The 26,402-nt window shown below is 37.1% G+C and overlaps 2 long non-coding RNA genes and 1 pseudogene across 5 annotated transcripts in view; all 3 read left to right on the plus strand.

Moving 5' to 3' along the window:
- Positions 1-5,227: 5,227 nt before the first annotated feature.
- LOC110990654 (uncharacterized) lies at positions 5,228-8,118 on the plus strand. 2 transcript variants are annotated; one of them, XR_015426563.1, is made up of 2 exons: positions 5,228-5,298; positions 5,692-8,118. It is a non-coding gene; the product is annotated as an uncharacterized LOC110990654 (long non-coding RNA). The 2 variants fall into 2 exon arrangements; XR_002599907.2 differs by lacking the exon at positions 5,228-5,298 and adding an exon at positions 5,305-5,465.
- A 1,278-nt stretch (positions 8,119-9,396) lies between these two features.
- Positions 9,397-15,034, plus strand: LOC147798113 (uncharacterized; annotated as a pseudogene). Its single transcript, XR_015426472.1, has 2 exons — positions 9,397-9,583; positions 10,900-15,034. The product of XR_015426472.1 is annotated as an uncharacterized LOC147798113 (transcript).
- LOC110990653 (uncharacterized) overlaps positions 9,615-26,402 on the plus strand; it is a 51,908-nt gene continuing 35,120 nt past the window's right edge. For both annotated transcript variants that reach the window (XR_015426473.1, XR_015426474.1), the window contains exons 1-2: positions 9,615-9,830; positions 23,426-23,547. This is a non-coding gene — a long non-coding RNA (uncharacterized LOC110990653). The remainder of the gene's footprint in view (positions 9,831-23,425; positions 23,548-26,402) is intronic.

The following is a 26,402-nucleotide window of genomic DNA, read 5'->3' on the forward strand; positions in this document are numbered from 1 at the left end:
TACTGAAATATCTTGCAAAGAAGGCAGGAGTTCTTGTCCTACTGCTTCGTATTTTTGTTGGATTTCTACCTTTGTCAACAAGTAGCAGTGCCTCTACCCGCGAAAATTTGGCTTCCTATTTTCCACTTTAAAATGACTGAGAATGGTCCAAATCAGGCAATAGAGGTGTCATATGAAAGGGCACATGTTCCTCTACACAGTGATGTAAGTTTCATTTCTATTTTTGCTGTAGTTATTGAAATATCTGAAAAAGAAGGCAACAGTTTTTGTTCGCCAGCTTCGTATTTTCTTTGATTTTCCTATAATTCAAACGTATCAGTGCCTCTTCTCTCATGAAATTGACTTTCTATTTTCGACTCTGAAATGGCTGAGAATGGTCCAAATCAAGCAATCGATGTGTCATAGGAAAGAGCATAGATTCCTCCACACAGTGATGTAAGTTTCATTTCTGTATTCGTTGCAATTACTGGAATATCTGGGAAAGAAGGCAAGAGTTCTTGTCCTAATGCTTCGTATTTTTGTTGGATGTCTACCTTTATCCACACGTAGCAGTGCCTCTTCCCGCTTAAAGTTGGCTTTCTATTTTCGACTCTAAAATGACTGAGAATGGTCCAAATATCGCAATCGAGGTATCATCGAAAAGGGCACATGTTGGTCTACACAGTGATGTAAGTTTCATTTCTATATTTGTTGTAGTCATTGAAATATCAGAAAAAGAAGGCAACAGTTCTTGTGTGACTGTTTCGTATTTTCTCTGATTTTCCTATGATTCACACGTAGCAGTGCCTCCTCCCTCGTAAAGATGACTTCCTGTTTTCGACTCAAAAATGACTTTGCGACTGCTTCGTGTTTTCTCTTATTTTCCTATGTTTCACACGTAGCATTTCCTCTTCCTGCTTAAAAATGGCTTCATATTTGCAAATCTAAAATGACTGAGAATGGTCCAAATCATGCAGTTGAGGTGTCATTTGAAAGGGCACATTTTTCTCTACACAGTGATGTAAGTTTCATTTTTATATTCGTTGCAGTTACTGAAATATCTTGCAAAGAAGGCAGGAGTTCTTGTCCTACTGCTTCGTATTTTTGTTGGATTTCTACCTTTGTCAACAAGTAGCAGTGCCTCTACCCGCGAAAATTTGGCTTCCTATTTTCCACTTTAAAATGACTGAGAATGGTCCAAATCAGGCAATAGAGGTGTCATATGAAAGGGCACATGTTCCTCTACACAGTGATGTAAGTTTCATTTCTATTTTTGCTCTAGTTATTGAAATATCTGAAAAAGAAGGCAACAGTTTTTGTTCGCCAGCTTCGTATTTTCTTTGATTTTCCTATAATTCAAACGTATCAGTGCCTCTTCTCTCATGAAATTGACTTTCTATTTTCGACTCTGAAATGGCTGAGAATGGTCCAAATCAAGCAATCGATGTGTCATAGGAAAGAGCATAGATTCCACTACACAGTGATGTAAGTTTCATTTTTATATTCGTTGCAGTTACCTAATTATCTTGGAAAGAAGGCAGGAGTTCTTGTCCTAATGCTTCGTATTTTTGTTGGATTTCTACCTTTATTCACACGTAGCAGGGCCTCTTCCCGCGTAAAGTTGGCTTCTTATTTTCCACTCTAAAATGACTGAGAATGGTCCAAATCAGGCAATCGAGGTGTCATCTGAAAGGGCACATGTTGGTCTACACAGTGATGTAAGTTTCATTTCTATATTTGTTGTAGTCATTGAAATATCAGAAAAAGAAGGCAACAGTTCTTGTGTGACTGTTTCGTATTTTCTCTGATTTTCCTATGATTCACACGTAGCAGTGCCTCCTCCCTCGTAAAGATGACTTCCTGTTTTCGACTCAAAAATGACTGAGAATGGTCCTAATCAGGCAATCGAGCTGTTATCTGAAAGGGCACATGTCTCTCTACACAGTGATGTAAGTTTCATTTCTATATTCGTTGCAGTTACCTAAATATCTTGGAAAGAAGGCAGGAGTTCTTGTCCTAATGCTTCGTATTTTTGTTGGATTTCTACCTTTGTGCACACGTAGCATTGCCTCTTCCCGCGTAAAGTTGGCTTCTTATTTTCCACTCTAAAATGACTGAGAATGGTCCAAATCAGGCAATCGAGGTATCATCGGAAAGGGCACATGTTCCTCTACACAGTGATGTAAGTTTCATTTCCATATCTGTTGTAGTTATTGAAATATCTGAAAAAGAAGGCAACAGTTCTTGAGCGACTCCTTCGTATTTTCTCTATGATTTTCCTGTGTTTCACACGGAGCATTTCCTCTTCCCGCTTAAAGTTGGCTTCATAATTGCAACTCTAAACTGACTGAGAATGGTCCAAATCAGGCAATCAAGGTGTCATCTGAAAGGGCACATGTCTCTCTACACAGTGATGTAAGTTTCATTTCCATATCTGTTGTAGTTATTGCAATATTAAAAAAAGGCAGCATTTCTTGTGCGACTGCTTCGTATTTTCTCTGATTTTCCTTTGATTCACACGTTGCATTTCCTCTTCCCGCGTAAAGTTGGCTTCCTATTTTCCACTCTAAAATGACTGAGAATGGTCCAAAATTAGGCAATCGAGGTGTCATCTGAAAGGGCATATGTTCCTCTACACAGTGATGTAAGTTTCATTTCTATATTCGTTGCAGTTACTGAAATATCTTGCAAAGAAGGCAGGAGTTCTTGTCCTAATGCTTCGTATTTTTGTTGGATTTCTACCTTTGTCAACAAGTAGCAGTGCCTCTTCCCGCGTAAAGTTGGCTTTCTATTTTCGACTCTAAAATGACTGACAATGGTCCAAATCAGGCAATCAATTTATCATCGGAAAGGGTACATGTTCCTCTACACAGTGAAGTAAGTTTCATTTCTATATTTGTTGTAGGTATTGAAATATCTCAAAAAGGAGGCAACAGTTCTTGTTCGATTGCTTCGTATTTTCTCTGATTTTTCTATTATCCACACGTAGCAGTGCCTCTTCCAGCGTAAAATTGGCTTCATATTTGCGACTCTAAAATGACTGAGAATGGTCCAAATCAGGCAATCGAGGTATCATTGGAAAGGGCACATGGTCCTCTACACATTGATGTACGTTTCATTTCTATATTCGTTGCAGTTACTGAAATATCTGAAAAAGAAGGCAGCAGTTTTTGTCCTAATGCTTCGTATTTTTGTTGGATTTCTACCTTTGTCCACAAATAGTAGTGCCTCTTTCCGCGTAAAGTTGGCTTCCTATTTTCCACTCTAAAATGACTGAGAATGGTCCAAATCAGGCAATAGAGGTGTCATCTGAAAGGGCACATGTTCCACTACACAGTGATGTAAGTTTCACTTCTATATTTGTTGTAGTAATTGAAATATCTGAAAAAGAAGGCAACAGTTCTTATTCGACTGCTTCGAATTTTCTCTGATTTTTCCTATGATTCACACGTAGCAGTGCCTCTTCTATCATGAAATTGACTTCCTATTTTCGACTCTAAAATGACTGAGAATGGTCCAAATCAGGCATTCTTTGTGTCATCTAAAAGGGCATATATTCCACTACACAGTGATGTAAGTTTCATTTCTATATTCGTTGCAGTTACCTAAATATCTTGGAAAGAATGCAGGAGTTCTTGTCCTAATGCTTCGTATTTTTGTTGGATTTCTACCTTTGTGCACACGTAGCAGTGCCTCTTCCAGCGTCGAGTTGGCTTCCTATTTTCCACTCTAAAATGACTGAGAATGGTCAAAATCAGGCAAACGAGGTATCAGGGAAAGGGCACATGTTCCTCTACACAGTGATGTAAGTTTCATTTCTATATTCGTTGCAGGTACCTAAATATCTTGGAAAGAAGGCAGGAGTTCTTGTCCTAATGCTTCGAATTTTTGTTGGATTTCTACCTTTGTCCACAAGTAGCAGTGCCTCTTCCCGCGTAAAGTTGGCTTTCTATTTTCGACTCTAAAATGACTGAGAATGGTCCAAATCAGGCAATCGAGGTATCATCGGAAAGGGCACATGTTCCTCTACACAGTGATGTGATTTTCATTTCTATATTCGTTGTAGGTATTGAAATATCTGAAAAAGGAGGCAACAGTTCTGGTGTGACTGCTTCGTATTTTCTCTGATTTTTCTATTATTCACACGTGTTAGTGACTCTTCTGGCATGAAATTGACATCCTGTTTTCGACTCTAAAATGACTGAGAATGGTCCAAATTAGGCAATCGAGGTGTCATCTTAAAACAGTTTCAAAGTCCCTTGTCCTATTTTACATATATTGCTTGTGGCCTCAGCAGAAAGAACCCTCTTCTGATCACTCATACTTCCTCAAGGCGCCTAAACGTGCTCTGACTTCTTTGCTAGTTTGTTTGTGTAAACTAATACAGGTATACATGTGCACTTAGTAGCTATGCATATGTCAGGCAATAAGGCCAAATCTGACCTGCAGTGTTCCTTTTCTCATGATTTGTGATCTTGCTGTTACTAAGGGAATAAATCATCAATTAGGACCAAACGTCTTTAACTAGAAGACAAATCCCTCTGCCGAAACTCAGAGGGAAAAAGCACTCAGATGACCAAACAGATGTAGTTGGTTGCTGCTGTTTGTTGTAAATTGGAATAGAACCTAATATTTGACTTTATAGAAGGTTTAACTTAGTCTCACAAACAACTGACTTTGTATAATGTACAAGGACCCTTCCTACTCTTAGAGAAGTGCAGGTGTTTGTCAAGTTTCAGAAACTCTCCACTGATGGGTCATGTACAGATTAGGGGCCACTCAAAATTTTCAATGTTTTTTAAATTTCTACTTTTTTTTCATATTTTTTTGATCCACCCACCCCCAATTTTGCTTTAAAAAGTTGAATTTTTATCCAGTACGTGTACATTATACATGCATTTGATATAAATTCATAAACATGTAAAAATCTATGATGCAACACAATATGACAAGATGATGGCTGGAATTGCAATAAATGATCGTGATCGATCGTGCACGGAACAGCATGCCATGTCCAATCCACTCAAAAATGGATCTCTCCCGAGGTACGGCATCGCCTACAGTCAATTACCGCGTCTCCACGCACATGCACATGTATTTCTATTGGAACGGAGACGTAGGCCTAGCCCTAGCCAACAGATTTGGATTCAGTTTGCTGCTGTCTGGTTAGTCTTGGATTCAAGGCGATGAACATTTCACTGTTATTAGCAAAAAGTTCAACGTTCACTGTGTATACCAGTAGGTTTATATAATACGTCTGGTACCCTGCTACATTTGTGGTTGATCACCACTGCAACCGCCCGGCTTCCAAGTCTAACAGTAAAAACCAGCTCCTTCCATGATGTTTTACACTTGCATAATTATGTACTGGAAAGGTCAATCTGTCTGTACATGGAAACAAAGTTGAAAAAGATTGCATTTTTGGAATGCTGGTTTGGCGAAGCTATATATATACGTGGCGTGCACGTTACACGTATTTCAGGAAAGTCAGAAAAATATTTTTTTTATTATAAAAAGTAAATTTCATTTTTTTCACTTTTTTCCTTGACCCACCCACTATTAAAAAAACTAAAAATTTAAAAACACTGAAAATTTTGAGTGGCCCCTTTTGAAAACCAGTGTCCATTGCAGAAAATTCTCCTGGAAAAGCATTCACCCTTGCTCAATTTTTAATTCACTCATTTGTTTTTTTGCTGCCTGGTCTTGTCACAGGAGGAGTACTATCACCTCTTGGCTGAGAAGATCTACAAGATCCAGAAGGAGCTGCAGGTGAAGCAACAGAAGAGGATGTAGGATTCAGGAGGTACTGATGCTGCCGCTGGAGGCTTCCCCATGACGGCAGCAGCGCAGCTGCCCCAGCCTCAACAATAACTGCCGAGACAAGTACATCCACTGGGAAAATGCAGCTCTTTCAACCAACTTATATCAGAATTATGATGTACATAACTACATGTATATGGTCTTAGAGGGTTATTTTGGTGTCAGTGTTGCTTTGGCTCAGCAATGAAAAGTGGACTGGTAGAATGGGGCGTCAGGTTGGCATTGTGACACTTTCATCACCTTCCACTTCTGTGAATTCAGCCCAGGTTATCATGTGGATTTTTCAGTCTTTACTTAACTTTGTGGGTTTTTCTCTATAATGTTCATGTGGAGTTTTTCCTTCCACTTCTAAAACTGAACACTATCCTCATATATCTGCAGTTGTAATTTGAAGTTGTAGATCCTCACATTTCTCAAGTGGTTACTGGCAGCCCTTTGAAAAACATCCTGGAGATTATTTTGCTACCATCAATAAATAAAGCTGGAATTTTTATTGTTATTGTTGTTGAAATTACACAGGGGAAATGTTATTGTTTAAGGTAGCAGGGCCAGGTTTGTTTCTAAATGTGGTCATAATACAGACTGATCATTTGTGGTTCACTCAAGGAAGTCTGTACACAGGTTAACATAAATTTGGTGTGTAATTTCTACTTACAGTTTTATTTCAATTCCAAACATCTGTAACTTTTTAAGTTATCACTGAATAATCAAGACCTTTTCTTTATTTGTAGTTTTCTAAAGGTTTTATTTTACTTCATATTTGAACAGTGGTGTCACCCATAGATCATCGTGCAATTTTATGACTGCAGATGAATTGACTCAGAGTGTGTACAAAATGCAGATGTAAAACAAAAATTGTTCGATGTAAACAGCAAATAAAAGTGTAATGCAAATGCAAATTTATGTTTTGAAACACATTCCGTATCTCAGTATGTAGAATGAAGATGTCAGTTGTACTCATTGTCAGTAAATGTAACTAACTCAAGCTTAAAATTGTATTTCTAATAGGAGCTTCACTCATCACTGGGTGCTTCTGAAAAACTTGTATCTCTTTTTTCCGCACACAACTGTTCTTGCTTATTGTCTTGATCATGTCCTAAACAAAACTTTTGCCACAAATAAATTAGATTGCTAATTTGATTGACAAACTAACAGATATTTACATGTATGTACATAGGGTCTGCTGCTTGCCAAAGAGAAAACAAATGAAATGGGAAGGGGGAGGTTCAACAGCAACTCTTAAACTTCAAGGTCCCTTTTCCTTGAATGTCTGTATTTAAACAAGATATGCTCTTATTTTTATTTTTCTAAATCCACTTTAGACAAGAGTGCATGTTGCCATTATCTGGCCATCCGTTTACACAGGTACAAGCTAATGGTTTCAAACATCAAGCATAAGTTGACTTGATCAACTCGACTGACATTTAAACAGGTCAGTGGTCTGTTTTTTTTTTTTTTTTCAAGCACACACAAAGTCTGAGAAGTCTGTGGAGGTACACTGTGTGTTGAATTTGAACTTGGCAGCCGTACATATATGGCCCTGTTGTCACGGTAGTATATACCACTCCATGGGCATGTCCCACATTGTTGAAAAGTATGAGGTTGTTGTAAGAAATATGTGGTACAAATACTCTTCAAATGACTCGTGTAAATCAGTATTTATGGTATTTGGCTCTGTTGGTGGCTGTATCTTACCTTTTTCAAGAGTTGAAATTTTTGGCTAAAAAGTATACCCACCTGCAAGTGGACAAGAGGAAAGGGGTGGAAGATTTGAGAAGTTAAGCGCTATTCATGTTTCTTCATTTCCACTTATTTGATTTCTTTTTCACAAACGGAAGATTCACCATCCAATTTGCCATACATGGTTCTGAAAGTCACAGATTTGAGTCTTAAGATGGCAACACCTTGTGATAGAAGAATAAAATAGAAAGCTTTAAGGGTTTAGTACTGAACAGGTCCAGTCTCCCTCGGGAAACTTCTTAAAGCCTTTGGTCTATGCATTTTGTATTCCAAAATGGTCCACCAATCAAAAATGGGCTTGTTTATGTGTCAAACTTACGTAAAATAAATACAAGCCCTTTGCCTTGTAGACATTTTGGAGAAATATGGGTTAGAGAGTACATATTGGATCTTGTATGGCCTGTTCTATGCCACTCAAGGTCAATACACTTGAGGCAAACCATCAGAATTTGTGTGCACAAATGATTTTTAAGTCTAGAGTAGTATTCCGTGTAATGTTTGTTATTTCTGTAATCAGTGTAATAGTCTGAGGATTTTAATTGAATGAAATAAAATATGTGGCCTGAGACATTAATAATATGCCCATGATTTGAACTGCACTTTACTACCCCTTGTTTGCAACTTTCTGTTCCTCTTAAGTTACTTGCATTTATGTAAGAAACCTGGAAGTTATGCCTTTTGGATTTCTTCTCATTGAAAAATGCTCTGGAAATTTAAGAAGCCAAATAAGGAAAAAGGATTTAATAAGGACACCCCAAAGAGTGTGAGGTTTTTTTAACGGTATAGCTATTTTTTTTTTTTTAAGGAGAGAACAAGATAAAAATTTAATTCTTTGATTTACACTGAATTAGATTGTGGAAATATTTCATTTTCTGAAACGGTTCATGAAAAGGGATGAGGGAGAGCATTGCATTCATCAGCATAAAACTAAACTAAAAAAAACATTAATGATAGAAGGGTGTTAACGCTGAGGTATTTTACTCACTTTTCCCCAATGTAAAAACTGTGATGTAGAAACAAAAAGAGACAGAGGGTTCTGTGATTTGGAAAAATGTTCAAAGAAACCCTGGTCAATGGCAAAAGCAGGGATAACGCAAAACAGTTTCAAAACAGCGGTCCCAAATCCCATTTGCGATTGTTACCCCAAGTTTTCTTTCCCCTGGAGGAGATAGGGGAACCCCCCTCCCTCTTGTAACATGTGCACATGCACGAACTTGAGAGCGCACCTCTTGTACCACAAGACCTCCAAGTCACTGCTCTGTGTACATGTACGTCGTGTGTAGTGACTTGGACCATGGGGGTGCACTGAACTAATTCAAGCTCCATTGAAAATAGTGTAAAATCAACCAAGTTTGGAGCCCCATGGCAGGCAACTGAAGTCCCTGAGGCCTCTTAAACAAAAATCAATGTGTTGTTTGGTCCTTCAGATTTCATTTGATTTTCAATTTTTAGTAGGTTAACCAAGGAATTTTTTAATTATCCACCCAAAACAAACTCACCCCCCAAAAAGTGAATGTTGCCAAGCCCTCCCAGCGGCCATTTTTCAAATGACATCCCTCACCTTCCTGGGGCTCTTCTGACTAATTTTCAATCCCATTTTTGTCTGCTTTGCCCCCAGATGGATGCCCCTGAATCTACAGAGATGATCCTATGCCATACTGACACAGTCCCATCATTTCTTGGCCCAAACAGACCCCTCTTTTCGAAAGAATCTGCAGGGGTGCTTTTTGTGCGCCTCCGGCTGGCGGAGAATTTTCCTTGAATTGGGACACTGCACCCATAGACCTGGAGGAGAAAATGCTTGGACCGGACATTCTTGAAATTCAAGTAGTCTAGTTGACCGGCGCAACTAGCCTATTCCGATTGAGGGCGCTGTGCATAGTTATGTCCCGCGATGACTGTGCAACGTTCGAAGTGTTACTTTTTACGTTTTGTAAAAACTTCACGATTTTCACCACAAAAAAGACGTCATTGGTGAAGCGTGGGACATCCTATGGTACCATTTTTCCACATAAACAACTCAAAAGATGGTCAAGTGATGCAGGTACGTTAAAAACCACTTCTTGTTTTCAGGACTTGCGTTTTGACACAGCATGGTGCACTTTGCCTAGTCGCTAGTCTGTGCTAGGGCCCACCATGCATGCCTACTGTCTACAGCGCACTGGAGTAAGGCACATAAACCATTGAGCAAACAATGTGTGGTGTCAGTCATTTGTAAAAGTGTAGGACTAACGTTACCTAGCCCAGTAGATGTCGTCTACAAACTACAATACAGTAGAAATGTACTTCCAGTAAGTATGATACCAAAAAATTAAAAATGTATAAAATTATATTAAGCTTGAAACCAGAGAAATAGCTAGCCTACATGTATGACAATACAGGCCATTTGATGTTGTAGGGACTGTTGTAATACTGCGCATCACAACTGCGCACATGTATTTCCCCATTTACAAATGTTGGCGATCGCGGTCTTGTGTTGCCGCTGTTGCACTCTGGGATAGCTTGATGTTCCCATGCTGCGTGGTGGTGTATTTTTGTCCTACATTGATAATAGTGTTCAACATCGAAATCCGCATGAAACTCAGCTGATTTTTGAGCCAAAAACGCCAATTTTCAGGTAAGGAACCAGATATTTCTTGGTTTTAGGGTGAAGGGGTTGTGTGAATGTCGATGAATGCATTTTTAATCAATAGAACGGAATTGAAACTACATGTACCTGCAACAACTTACCTCAGGTGGGTATAGTACATTGCACGCGATCGCAATCGATTCTTATGTTGGGACTCATGCTTCAACTTTCGATTATCATGGCCTGATGGATATGTTGTGCAAGCGGTACATGTACTATAGTTACTCATTTAATAACTAATGATATTGATATCTGAAATAATTTTAAACAATTTGATGAGATTCTTTTGATAGTTTTGCTCTAGCTTCAAAGAATTTAGCAAGCAACGTAGTGGGGGTAGAGGTAGTTCCTCCAGTGGCAATATTTGTATCTCTTGATACAAAATGGCGATCACTCATTAGTAAGACGCCACCAACATCATAGTTGAGGCTCTTCCATCATGTATGCTCACTCCCTGCTTATTAAATGAAGTTGCATGTATTTGCTTTGGTTTTTAAACATTTTTAAGTTATTTTTGTTTGTTTTTAAATTACATGTAGTTCCAAAATCTTTTGAAGTAATTGTTTTATTCTAGAAATATTTTCTGATCGGTAGACTTGGTTTGGGCTGAAGGAACTCTAGCAACAGGGGTTGTGTTTTCTTGTGCAAATAGAAGTGTTATATTTTATAATTGGTTTTATTATTTTTTATTTTATTATTTTACCAGTATAATTATTATTTTACCATTACAGACTTTGACTGCGATCCAGGGCTGGGTACCATCCATCAAAATGGGAGTGACTTTAGAAGTATGCCGTCTCCAAGTTGGCCTCTTCCTGCACATTCATCCAAAGCTCGACGTCAACATTCTTCAAATGAAACGACGGGGAGTACATGTACATGTACCTTTAGTGTACATGTACATGTAGGTTCTGCTTGCAGAACCTTTCTGATAATTCTCCTGACTGTAACTAGGGGAAAGTCAGCCTTCAATTGTATACCAATTTGTTATGAACCACTTCGACTTTGATCTGCTTAATGGACATGTTGTTCAGTTGTTCAACTTTCGAAAACAAAATGGAGGTACTTGGAGTGATAATGCCCAATGGACGATGAAGCTTAATTAAACCAGATTGGTTGGAAAATGAAGGGGGCTGGGCTCGGCATTTCAGAGTACAATCAAAAGCACTTATTGGAATGCATGATAAGTTTAAAAAGAGCAACCAGGGAAAAGATGTGAAGGACGAGTTGGAAGCATGGGAAAAAGATGTGTAGTGTACGTGTTGCCTGAGATTTCTGATCCACGACCAATCCATCAACATTTGATATCAGCATTCTGAAAGCTGAACTTGACACTGTCAAATCATGGAATGAACAGTTAGCAAAAGAAAATAAAGAACTGAAGCAGAACATTGAATTCCTATCAAAGAACCTGACGAACAATCGTAGACTCTACAAAGGCGTCGTGAAAAATACCACAAGTCACAGGCTACATCACTTCGCAATGAGAAAAAAAAGCTGGAGAAAGACTACGACAAACTTTATTCAAAAAGGCAAAAACCTGAAGGTCACTGCAATAATCTCACCAAAGAATTACTAGAAACAAAGGAGATGTTGTCACAAGCCAAAGATAAGATTTCTAACACTAACAATGAAGCTCTCGAAACCAATCATCTTGCTTGAACTGAATCTGCTTGCCCTGAAGAAGGTACTCAGTTACCAAAAGCTTGGTAATCACATATGTCAGAGCACTGATTTTATTTTATATTCTTGTCAATATTCTGATCATGGTGCTACGCAGCCTTTCCATATTTCTCAAACCAGTTTTTCTTGCTGGATGCAAGGTGCTAGGTTTGATGAATAAGTTGATCACGGCACCTCTGTGGAGGTTCACAGAAACCAATGGTCACATATGAGATGTGTGCCCACTATACAAAGTTTCAGGAATTTGTTAATGACTGTTTGAGCAGAGGTACAGACTTGTTCAAATTTATTAAGAGTGAAGTTTCACCATTTGATGAGCATTTGATTTTAAAACATGAAGTTTACTACAGCCTCATTAAAGAATTGCCACATGACAAAAATCACCTTAAGCATGATCTGATTCACCTCCACAGCAATTAATCCCCTTTTGGGGAGAGTAGTAAAAGATTTCTGCCCATGACTTACAAATGGATTGCAAATTAAACAACAAATATCATTGGCACCCAAACACACAGTTACCAGAGAGAGTGTTTGGGTATCTGGATTTTTTTGCTAAAAAAGAGACCAAATGTGAAGTAAAACAACTGAAGCACTAGTTACGTTCACTTTTAATGAAACGGCAAATTATATCGATGCACTATCAACTGAACAGTTGCACAAAGATATTCAGTCAGTTATGATGAAAAGAAAAGAATCACAAGAAATGGTAAAACAACGGGAAGAAGAACGACACAAAGCCCTACCACAAAACAAAAGATAAACAAGACAAACTCAAACAGGCAGAGCTGAACAAATTCAGAACCAGGGAAAAACGTACGTCAGTTATTATTGATGCTGGGCTGTGGCAATCAAGAGAAACCGTTCCAACAGGAATTAAACAATATACTAATTTTCTCATACAGCAACAGGCACAGACATAAAACATGTTTGTCATACAGTGTAAAATCACCATGTCCATTCTGTATGGAAAAAGTCTTGTTAATTACCATAGATACGTAGTCCTTGTTTTTGGTTAATTTGTTTATGTTGTTTCTATGGTAACCACAGATGATAACCAATAATGGATTAGGTCCAAATTATTATTTATCAAATTTACATCCTTTTGGCTACAGGTACAAAAATGACGTCTGTACCATTTATGGTTAATAAGATATTACTTTTGTTCTCTTACTTGTTTACTACATTAGATGAGCTATTTTTGAATTAAACAAATTTAACATACATTTTCTCGTAAATCTGTTATCCAAAAGTTGGCAAAATTTCTTCTGAATGTTGCATATTCTATATAGAATCAATTCCTGTAGTTTGTATGTGATTTGTGTATATTATTTTCTGTATATGATAAAATTAAGGATTTATTGTTAACCTGTGTTTCCATGGTAACAATGAATAAACGTCTGCGAAATTGCAGCGTGGACTGGTCTATTACACGTGTTTGTATATCTGCTTTCAGTGGTTAAAAAAACATTAAATACAAATTTTAGTAATTCCTGTTTCTATTTGTTTACCTTTTTGTTTACATGTTTATCTAACCTAAATAAAACAAAAGATGACCCAGATTTTACCAAGTTTGCCACAGACATTTTATAAAAACAAAGGCACTTCTGGTGAAACTTTAAAAGTCTGTAGCTTCACTGTTTAAGGCCGGGCTTTCACTATTTTGGTGTCGTTGTGTGCAGAATTATATACTGTGTATAGCCAACTACTTTAAAACAGTAAATTAACAAAGCAATCTTTTTGATGTCAGTCCCTTTTTGTAATGTCTTACCATTGTTTTTGCAATTTTAAGCAATAGCCCCCCAAAGCATTTGTGATACTGTACAAAACATAAGCGTAAAAATGGTTCATGCAAAAAGAAACACATACTGGAAAATATAAAACTGAACAATATTATGTTAGTAGAAGTTATCTTAAAAACTTGTATTGAAACATATTCAGAAAGAATAAAAAGACATTTAAATGCCTTATGAAAAAGAACCAATGTGATAAAAGTAAGTATGAACTTATAAAATGGATTTTAAAAAACATTCATCAAGGTTGTTGAAACCAATATAGTTTTGAAAGACTTTATCATGCGCAAGTGCAATGGCAACTTTTGCCCAATTTACATCGCATCAGCCTTCTTTCCAAAGCTTTATTTTCCCTTGTGTGAGATCTTGCGGAAGAAGGAAAACTGGAAATATTGGTAAATAACAAGAACAAAAAATTCATGAATGCAGCATTTAAAGACGTTCCTCCAAGTTCTCTTTTTGAAAAAATATAATATTTGAGGCCAAAAGGCCAAAAATTAACCTTACAAACCATGTTCTGTCACCAATTTTAACAATTTAAAAGCCTGAGTGGTACAACATACATGTAATCTTGCTCATCAATAGATGGCAGCATTTTTCGACATGGTTTGTCAAGAGAGGGCAGGCAAACACTGCTGCATCTAGCGCAGTCTAAGTCTGAAAATGGCATTGCGTACGATGGTCAGCTGATATGGGTGGTCTGAATTTTGTCTGCTTTTGCAAGAAGTGAGCTACATTTTTTAAATTATCTCAACATTTAATGAAAGAAAAAAGACTTTTGAACATTTAAGAGTAATTAAGAGCTGGAATAGCTTGTTTGGAACAGAGCAATTGGGCAGTATCATGGGAGAGGTTGCAAAATGAAAAATTGGATATTGATGCCTTTTTTGATAGACGTTTGTTGGAACTTAATGCTTTTTGTCTCACATGGAGTTTTACATTGTTGCAATCTCCAAAAACAATTTCAAGGCCTTATGCATTATGGTTCTCAAAATATGAACTAAAACAGGTGCTAAACACAAGATTCGGAGTCTCATTCAAATTTTCTAGAAACTGCAGTTGATGTGAAATAAAATCAAATGGCAGCAGAACTGCCTGGTCTTGTGTGGACATTGAGATATGTTCCAAGAAAGTGTATACCAAATTTCATTGGAATTGGCGGACCGTTAATTTTTTTGTACACTGTTTTGAGTGGGACATTGGTTTGTCCTTTCCTGAACATGGTATTTCTTCCAGAATGAAAAGAAATGAAATGTTAAACTCATTAGCTGTCAACACAACACTATACACTCTAGTAACCTAATATAAAAATCTTGTACTACCGTAATCAAAGTAAATAAGATATAAATGCTCATGAATATGCCATGCAAATGTTAGTTAAAAACGTCCTTTCCTGAACATGGCATCCCATGATTTGGAAAAAGTCAGAATTTTTTTTTTTTTGGGGGGGGGCATTAACTGATAGCTTGGCATACATGTACATGTAGACTTACAAGATCAAGACTATAGAAGAAATCGGACTTGAACCGTGCTTGCTATCATGGCATTGTCGTTAAAACTCATTGTCCTTTCCTGAACATTTAGTTTAACAGAGCACCCAGTTAAGCCACTGTTGCATAAATTTGATGAAGTGTACATTTACATGTAAGCTTATATTGTCTGTAGAGTTTGTGTTTTAAAATTAAAACCAATTAATTGGCCAGGAAATGCTGGTATTTTGTTTTAGGGATCATTTACTTGAGCATTATGTCCACATAATATGAGTAATTTATGCCCATATCGGTTATCCATCTAATTCACTCTTAATCAAATATTTGTCAGAAATTGGCCGATTTACAGTTTCATACAGGCAAATTCACAACATTGATGCATCATTTTGTCCTAATTTCAGTAAAATTTACTGTTTTAGACAAGTTTTTGGGTATTACAGTGTTCAGGAAAGGACCTTTTTTTTACAGGTTTAAAACCATCTACCTACATGTACACGGGTTTTAAACATTGCACTCTGTGTTCACAGCCATTCCATCGGTTGTGAATTTTAAAGAGTTTAACTTTCCAGAATTCAGAGAATGTAACAACAAAGTCAGACTGAATTACATGTAGAATGTTTGTCAGATTTCAGGAGAGAAATATACAAGTACAGCTACGGGTACACCCTAGGTTAGAGTGTACAGGGTTATATTTGTGTGTTAAAATTACTTAGTTACCACGTTAAACATTGTTAACCGTACCCCCTAGGGCCCATTGAAATCCTGCATAACGTTGTTGTGTTCAGCATGGTTAGGGTTAAAAGAGTGTCCTTTCCTGAGCTTTGATAATTTATGTCTTGTTTCACAATTTTGAAGCGGTATTTGCAAGTTACCAGAATCAAAACTCCATGACACTTGTAGTTACCGGTAAACTGATGAGGGTACTACTCTTCAGCAAATTCATGGAATCCATACCGCCATAGAGGAAGTACATGTTAAAATGTTTATTGTTTTCTTGCCTGAAGAAAATGTGACTTGCATGACCCAAATACGTGACTCGCGTGACGCAGTAGCTTTTTCACTCGTACATTATAACTGTAATAAGAGTATTTATCCAATTATAATATTACATTAATAAAAATGATGTACATGTACCTGCAAATACACTGTACATTATGGAAGAGTATGAAAACTGCTATTATCCCTTTACTTTAGCAGATGTTGAGGTGGAAATCTGTAGGGCATTCAAAATTTACGGTACTTTCAACAAGCATGTTAAATTCATAATAGCTGTCAGAATTACTACCTACATGTACATGATGCTCAATCTGCTTGCTAGGATGATCCTTTAGGAGAGAACTACAGGCATGTACATGTACCGGTATACAGTAAAGCATGTATGCATGCGGTATTGTTTTAAGCTTTCACATATGGATTTAGTGCAGATTTCACTGCCCACCTTCCACATGGTAAAACAGTGCTACGTTCTAGAATTTTCTAGGAGTTTTCCACGCAGCAAAGGAGGGATGACCGCATTAAACTGGGAGGGATGTCTGAATACATGTTTGCCCATCTATATGTATTGTACATGTGCCCATCATCGTGTTTTCACAGTGCTTTTACACTCAATTTCAGTTCCTTGCGTGTGACTCGCATGACATACAGCGCATGTGTGACTTGTTTCTACGAGGAATGCAGAGCAAATAAGAATATTAATGCTTTTATTGATAGACCACTACTATTTGATTTACAAATATCAAACACTAGCTGAATCCCTGTCTAGTTTTATAGTAATTTTTAAAAAAATGGCAAATTTTGTTACACGCGTGACATATTTTGAGGGTGTTTTCATGATGAAAACCTGGGAAAATACAAAAAGTATTTGGAAAAATTTTCGATGTTTTATCAAGTCGACTGGAAAAGCTACAAAATGTACAATGTATGCAGATAAAGTAAAATCATATGAATGAGCTTCAGGTACTTTGTAAGTTTGTGATTTGTACCCCTGCCCCTCCTTTTTGACCACAAATTTCATCCATACTAAGGAGACTGTAACCTAAATAAAAAATTCTTAAATTTAAAAATTTGTTTGAATCATATGAATGAGCTTCAGTTTCTTTCTAAGTTTGTGATTTGTACCCCTGCCCCTCTTTTTTGACCACAAATTTCATCCATATTCAAGAGAATGTAACCTAAATAAAAAATTCTTTAATTTAAAAGTTCTTTTGAGATTTAGATGGTTTCAATATTCCTCTTATCAAATACAAGTGAGAAAAATTTCTTTCTTTCACTTCAATTTTTAAGTTTGATGATGACCCTTACACGGAATTGCTGGAGAACGACAGTATCATTCTACACCTTAAAATATCGTGTCCATTCCTGAACATGCATACATGTACATGTACACAACAGCTACATGTAGAGCATAACAAGATACAAAATTATCTGCCTCACAAACACATGTATATAACTCCCAACTTCTTCAAACCATTATTCTCGAACACATACTTTACTCTGTCTATTGTGCTTTTGGTATTTCTGTATGTGCAGTTAACGTTTGTGGATTTACAGTGTGTAGTAACATACTGTACATGTACATGTAATTACATGTATGTGGACCATATCACACATGTTTACCAGTTTTATTTTGCACTTCTAAAGCAAAACGTGTTCAAGTGATTATACTGGTCCTGTCTGTCCATCTAATAAGCTTTATGATAAAAATTCTCAAAATGTTGCTTTATAAGATCAAACTTCATGGAAGGTACAGTGTAGTATTATGTTAAAATTGTGTCCTTTCCTGAACAATACATGTATGAACCGTTTTCATGGCATCAAGAGAAGCCACCATAACTCATGAATGCAGTAACCTACATGTACATGTAGGAAAACAGTTCTTTTACAACTGTTCTCCCATATATACATGTATAGCCCTTGGACAGACGGGAATATACTGAGTAGGATGCGTGATTTTCTGAATTAGCTGAAATGACAAGTGGTGTTTTAAGAAAAAAGAGAATAAAAAACTTAATTTTCCCAAAACATCAGAAAATATGCGTTGTTTTTTACAGCATAACTTGCATTAGTTTTGAAGACATGGCTATTGTGATGGCTGTCAACCAATTTAAAGCAACCCCAAACATGTCTGGAATGTGGAAATAGCAGTTTATGATGTATACCTTAAGTTAACAAAGTTTATGAAATGCCAAATGAGCTCAACGAATGAATTTATTATTACGTTAACACATGCAAAGTGTCTTGAAATTAAAACGGGAAAAGGTTTAAGCCTTGAAATTAACGTTTTCTGTTACCTTTATTCATACACTTTAGCCGAACGCGGTTTATTGATATAACATGTTAAATTTTTGACCCCTTTTGACTTTTTTGCTACCTTTCCCGTGAAACTGCCCAATTTTCAATTGAAAAAGGACAGTTTTGTGTGACGGCAAAATAGGAAATGTCTTAACTTGGATATGGGTGTAACATATATACCCTCTTTAAGAACTGTAAGATTTATATAAACCTTACAGTTCTGGAAGTAGTGTACATGTAAGTGGTAAATGAAGACAACGTCCAACCTGAGGCTGAGCTAAAGACTACCTATACAAAATGCATTAATTGGAAGAAAAACCAAACCAATAAATCATGGCAACTTTTGTTTATTTTCAAGGTGTTACCTTACTAGTGCCTTGGTTAAACAGCTAGCCTAGGCCTACCGTATTACGCTACATTTCCGTGATGTGAAATGTTAACAGTCTAATATTTAGGGTGCCCTCCTTTATTTCTGGTTACTTAGACTGGCTCTTTTTACCCATACTGCCTTACGGACAAAACGCCATACAAGACCTACCTTAGCAAAAAATGTCATTCAAATGGGTATATAAATATAGCACTACATTGATGTTATGCACCACTGTGAAAACAGGGTGTTGGTAAAAGTCAGAGGTAGCCATATTATTTCTTCATTAACAATAACGATTATAAAATATCCTCATTTGTATACCGTAGCGTTTCAGAACGGAGGTATAATCAACTGCGCCTGCAACTGTATTCACGTGATTTTACTCTAAAAATTATGGAAATATCACAAAGAATTTCTGTAATTAATGCCAATGCATTAGGTTCATGTTATTTTGTTTCCTTATTTACCCACCATGACAACCGTAAATCATCCTTAATTGAACGACACGCCAGGCCGGAGTTAGCAATAAACCATCTCTGCACTCAATTTCTGCACATGTGCATGTATGGGTCAACCCGGAGGTTGAGTAAAAGTAGTTCAAACATACGGTACTTGAAAAATTATCCAAAAATTACAGAATGTGTGAAATGAATGCCACAAGTGATTTTCTCTTTATTTATTGAGGGCATAGCACGTCAGGTGGGAGGTAATGCATGTCGTGTAATGTAAAAATTTTGATAGGGTACATGTACATGTAACTCAATTTCTGGTATGTATGGGACAACCCGGAAGTTGATTTAAAGTACATGAAATTCAAACTACTATAACTTGAAAAATAATAAAAAATGACAACATTTAGGATTAATGCTTATAGGAGAAATTGCTATTTTATTTCTTCATTAAATTTTAGGGCAATTGCTTTGTGTGTATACATGTCCTGTGCATGGTGGCACTAAAAAGGTATAAAAATAACCGTGTATCGGGGCAGGCTGGCAGGGGGTCACAGGGTCATTGCAACAGGTAACTTTTGAGTTGTACCAGTACATTGTAAAATGTTACACTTTTTGGGTAGGTACATGTACATGTAGATGAAAAGGAGAGGCAGTAAAGGACATGATAAAGGAGATTGGGGTACAGATGTAAAGTGGTAACTGGGGATCAATAAAGATGAGAGACTCAGGAAGTACATGTACCGGTTTTAAAAAGCTGCACGTGTGATATTAACCTCATTTATTTCTTTCATTGGAACTCTTGCTCACAACAGAGTGAAGTTTGTTAGCTCATAGCTATAAAACTGAACGTGAAGCTTGCTATGGAGCTCCTTGTCAATCAGTGTTGATCATTTGACGATTGCAAAAGATAATGTATGATAAGGAATCTAATGTTCACAATTCAAGATACACTCTTGGAAAATTTTTAACTGAATGCATCCTAATTTTTCTGTGAAGAGAAATAAGCAAACTTTATACTTGATAAGTGTAATTATAAAGTGATTTCATTTTACAAATACATGTAAGTCGTAATGTCAAAGTACACTGTTGAATTATTTGTATTTGTGACAGAAGCAATTAATTAGTAGATACACTGTACATGATACCGGGGGGTGATTAGGGAATCAGCCTGTGAGATAACAGAAGCATCTTTGGAGGATCGTCCAGTATGTTAACATCTGTTTACATGAAAATTAAATCGCCTGTCCTTTTAAATTTCACATCAACATTTTAACAATTAGTTCTTAGATACTGTAACTTCTTCATATTGAGCTTGAAAACAGAATTCAGTCAATTCAGATGCATCCCACTGAATTTGCTTTAAATCCTTCCGACATCAACAACATCAAATCTGGGCATTTGCGTCGCAGACGAGGGCAAGGTGATTGCTGCCTCCTTTTTCCTTAAAAAAGGGCATTTTCCCAGAGAAAGTGCTTGTGATGCCCATTAATGTACATGCAGAAATTCCTACTACTGGACCGTGAGGTTTCGAAGGCCAAGTCTCACAGCTTTTCTTTGAGACTGCATTGCAGACACATCCAGTGACTGGCATCCAGCAGCTGACTACATATTCCAACCTTTGAAACACACTCAATATGGAGCCAATCGAGACATCCCTCGCAGAACAACATCTTTTGGGATTCTCGTGCTTTGTTACAATCATCAGTGATGTAACAAGTGGACCATGTTGCCTCTATCAAACTATTTCTGGTATTCACCAAGTAGGTCATTGTGTCGCCACCATTTGGGGGTTGGCGAGATATACATGTATGTACGCCAGTAGTATGTAGTAACAACCGCCTCTTCTACAAACTCTGCAAATCTGTTCGAATTAAACTTTTAGTGATCCAGTTCTGCACTCTTTGCATTTCGGCTTGTGAATACTTCTGGTAATTGCCACCAACTATCGCATGCGCTGTGACACGTACAAAGACACCACAATCGTTTCCATTTTTCTGGCAGGGTTCATCATTCGGCACAAAAACCTGCCAATCTGACATGGGAAAGGATTTTGAATATGTTACAGTAAGAAGAGTGTTGTACATGTACATGTCTATGAATGAGGCTGCAGATTGCATGTTTTCTCCATGCTCAAGGATTTTACATTTCCAACTGTCTTATTACGACCAACAGTATCCAGTGGTTACTGTGGACTATCACAGGCCAAAGCCAGACATCAGACATCATAGTTTTGTACTGTAGATAGAACAAGATCAATACAATATTGTCTAGACTGACTTCCTTGCATTCTAGTACACATTTCATTACTGCATTACAGCTCTAGCATTGGTTTGTTGTCATGCCAGAATCGTCTGTGTACACCCCCAGCCGTTCTAGCACCCACTTGCCGGCAGATGACAATATTGCAGGTTCAATCTCAAGGTCAAAGTAATCAATAAATGCCTGACTCCACTCTACCTTCAGTGTATGACGAACCTGAAAGTATTTTTCTTTGGGGTTAGAAGAAGTTGCTTGACATGATGTCTGTAGGCCTGGCAGTCTCCTGCCTTCCCTCCATGTTTACTGATCCAGAATTTGACATCAGAGAGGATGTGGTTCCAGCAGCACATGCTATTCGCACAGGGTCATTCGCATTCCAAGGCATTGACAATATTTTCGCGATTAGTTACAATGACGTGCTCACCTTTGCGTAACTGAGGGCATTGGGTCTTGACAACCTCAAAGAAATTGCTGTGATTTGCTTCCAATTTTTTCATGTATCAAGATAGTAACTAGAGTCAGTGGTTTACTGGCAAAAGAGCCATGTTTCGTAGGAAGGGCAGAAACATAAAAGTCATCCAAGTTGAATGTGGCATCATACGGTATGAGACTACAAGAGTGTCCTCACATGTGCTTAATCTATTAAGTTCATTGAGAAGTTCTTGCAAACCGATGCAAAGAACCAATTCAGGAAGCATCTGAAATTGGTGTATGAAATCACCAAGTTAAGTTTGTACATGTTGTATATTTCATCATGAGACAGCCGGCCCTTTGATTTCTCAAATTTCACTTTGTTCCCCACCTGTGCAGTATCCTTTGGGTGCAGCACTGGCATGCAAAAGAGGGCACATTTGTGGATGTTGAATCCCTGTACATCTTGTGAGGATTCTGTGGACCTGCTTTCTTGGCCACATGTAGATCTTTCAGCACAGGGGGACATGTTCTCACATGCGGACGGGTGGGCTTTTTCTTAGAATTACCATGAGGAGGGATAGATTCCTTCGAAACTGCTGTTTCATTACCAAGATATTGTATCAAGACTAATGTGCTTGGACCATGCACTATCTGATATGCATGCCTAGCAACGGTGTCTGGACCGCCAGAAGAGTACATAAAGGCCTACATGTACGTGACTTTTGTATCATTGTTGAAAATGATCAGAAAACATAACAAATTGGAGTGTTGCACTTTAATTGACTCTATTTAAACCAGTAATTGCTTTATTTGTGTGGAAGACTTTAGTTATAAACTATGGAAAAAACTGTAATTCTGCTGTGAGCTTTGTCCAACCATAAATAACCTAAAATATGGTACCGTACGTGTACATGTACATGTACCTCCCCAAGAAGATGTACAACTTGTGGCCCTTAGGAAGTGCAGAACCTTCAAATTGGTATCTTTACTAAGCATTCTGATTCCTGTGGTCTTTTTGGGTTGAGTCTTGACTTGGTTGCCAACCATTTGGTCTTCAGACCTCTGTTACAACCAGTGGTCTTTATTGATTAGCCTTTTTTTATAGTTTGACAGATGTTTATTTAATGTTGTTCATACCGTGGTTATCGAGTAGAAGATGAATTAAGTATTACAATAGTTTGCCTTGGAATGTACATTGTCAAGCAGAAAGATAAAGCACAACATTTAAGTAAAGGGTGAAGCATAAAATTGCCTTTGTACCCTAACCTATTGACAGACATACATGTACATATTATAACATACGACAATACAAGACTTGAAAATGTTTTTGCAATGATACCATACACACACGGACAAACACTGACAGGCAGGACATAATGCAATGCATCAAAATCCAATTTAGTCGGTACAGGTGATGTATTCAGAAAGAATTAGATTACAAAATCTTGGTAAATGATTTTTTTTTAGTAAATAATTAAACCCACTGTAATTTGGCATTTTCTACATAGACAGCTGTTAACAAGTTAACATCCGGTCTGTTCCTACTTATTCATCTCTTTGCCATCAACCATTCAAGACGACATCACTAATTGATAAAGAGAAGAGTTACAATGTGTGCATCCAAGAATTGGTAAGTTTATTTCCATTCCTGAGCAGTTTAGGATTTTCATTACAGCTCATCAATGAAAAGTATTTTAGTTTCATTAATGAATCCTAAAAGTTTATTTTCCCTTTGTCTCAGTCACAAAAATAAGAGGGAAAAGTTTAATTTATTATATCTTTGGTCAGTTGCACAAATTTTCCTTTGTTTCCCACTCATCAAACTTGTCTTTCTCATCTTGAGAAATGTGTGGAAAACAGTTCAAATTACCTCAGAAGAATGTTCTTTTTTTGGCTTGTGCATCTCAACCTTCCCTGCAGAATCATGCTTCTGATGTGTTAAACTGTGCTTTGTAGCACAGCTGATTTAAATCATGTTGGTTTAAATCACTGATTTTAATCACAGTTTCAATGCAATGACTTACTTGAACAATAATTACTGATTTAAGGCACTCTTTTATAAATAGTGGTATCTCCTTTTCCAGAACAATTAAACTAATCGACTCAAAGTACAACATGATACGACACATTCAGATATCCTTTCATTTCATCAGCGCTTGACTGAACAGAACTTTGGATTTGAAGAAAGATGTTTAATATTGTCTCAGTAAATGTGTGAGGGTCATTTGAGTATCTGTCAAGCCAAGTGTCTTTTGGAGAGACTGTGTATGAAGAGTGAACTGTTTACATTCAAGCATGCAGTGCTACTGAAAATCTTCAGTTGCACCGCATGAATCACAGATGCTGTTATCAGGGTATTTGTTATGGAGGAATTTTGAGTCCTTTGCAGGTACATGTAGGTGTAGATTCAAGGCGTGTGGTAAATTGGCCTGGTGTGAATTAGCTCTTGAGCTGGCGCCCTGAATCGGACGCTGGGTGACGAGCGAATGGTATGACCATTATTGTTAAAAATCTCAGAAAATTCCACAACAAATCTTAGAAGTACAATAAAAATTGATCACTTCTAGTATTTCAATATTGACTCCACTCACTTACGTAACTAAAACTTGTTAAACATATTTTGGGGCACATTTAAAAGAGTTCATTTTGCACTTCTGAAAGAAAAATCTGGCCCAAACTTTGTAGCGGGTATATGAAATCGACATTTATGAATGAGAATATTTGGAGTTTGATTAAATTTCTCCTTTTGTGAGATTGCAGGTAAAGTACTACTCCATACACAAACGTTACAAGCGAAAATTTGAAGTGCCCAGTGTTTCTGCTTGCGCCACTTTAGGGTATGCAATCTTCAAGCGTAACCCGTGGTAACCGTGAAGCAGCGTGCGAACAAGTGTTACCATTAAACCTATACTTTCTCAAGTCCTTGAAATTATCAGTTTTGGTGGGTTGGATTAGTGTCCTTGCTGGGAGGGCCATGCAGCAGTTGTTTCGCACTCTTCTTATTGTGTTCAGTTTTTTCTTACCCTAAGCAGGCCTATACCCGTACGTTGTACAAGTACATGTACATGCAATGTAGTCCTTTTCCTTGTATATTAGTTTAGTAAAGTGTACGTGTCTATATGCCTGTTAAATTTCCTTGTAGCATATGCTGTAACCCAGTGTAAAATAATCCAAACAGTATTATGTGTGACTGCGGTAATCTCTGGACACACTTTAAATGTACTGGCCTTAATCTTATTGATTTCTCCAATTTAGCAAATGATGATGGGAACTGGTATTGTGCTCAGTGTTTGGCTTCCATTTCTCCTTTTAATTCTCTTGAGTCTCAAGAATATTAATCAGTAATTTCTGACATGAAGTCTAACTACATGTACATGTGCCTCCCTCTGAGAATCTCATCTCTATTGAGACACATGTACTAAGAATGAAAATGAGGAAAACTTTGATACTACAAATTCACACTACTATTCACAAAATCAAGATTCAACTGACAACTTTTCACTCTTGCATCTGAACATTAAAAGTTTCACTACAAGTTTTGACCTATTCCAATATTTCCTTTATTCATTAAATCACAATCTTTCTGTCATAGGCCTGACTGAGACACGGTTCAATTCAATTTTTTGTCTGGATCAAATTTAACTTACATGTACCTGGCTATACCCTAGTAGTAAACTAAAAACAGAGAGGGAGGAATCGGTGGTGGAGTTGCTCTCCACGTCAACTGATCTTCAATAAATCTCTAGGCCTGAGCGAAGTAATTTACATGTATGTACATGTACATTAACAGCTCTTTTGAATGTATATTTGTTGAGATCCTCACATCTCACAATATAAGGAATGTTGTCATTGGAGTAGCCTATGAAGCCCCAGATGCCAAGGTTGAGGACTTCTTATCCAAACGTACATGTAGTTGTTAAACATTGTTCGGCCATCTAAGCAGTGAAAATAAATATTGATTTGTTTTGGGTGACTTTAACTTATATTTGCTTAAGTCAGATAACAGTAGACAATCAGTAGACAAGTATTTTTTTATATGACTTACATGTACATGTACTTCCTCAAGTTTGCCATGAATTCATATGCCAACTACATGTAGGTTGACATCATCATCAGCTACCTTAATTGAAAATATATTCACTAATATACTTCCCTTAGCGAAATCTGGAATAATCGTTACTGACTTATCTGATCACTTTCTGATATTCACCTCGCACCCACTCAAAGTAAACCGTATTACATGTAATTTTGAAAACAGTCCAGCCCAAGACTTTACATCCGAAAATGTAGAGAATTTTAAAGATCATCTTTCTTCTTGTGACTGGAGGCCTGTCTTAAATGCTGAGGATGCCATTTTATCATTTATTCATTTTTATAGATATTTTAAATAACTGCCTTGACAAACATGTCCCATTTAAGAAAGAGAATAATAAGTCTAAGATATTAACACCTAAATATCCTTTGATTACTGTTACATGTAGTTAC

Source organism: Acanthaster planci, linkage group LG09, assembly GCF_054643075.1.
Source record: "Acanthaster planci isolate LZ-2023a linkage group LG09, COTS_SCS, whole genome shotgun sequence".
NCBI classification, from domain to species: domain Eukaryota; kingdom Metazoa; phylum Echinodermata; class Asteroidea; order Valvatida; family Acanthasteridae; genus Acanthaster; species Acanthaster planci.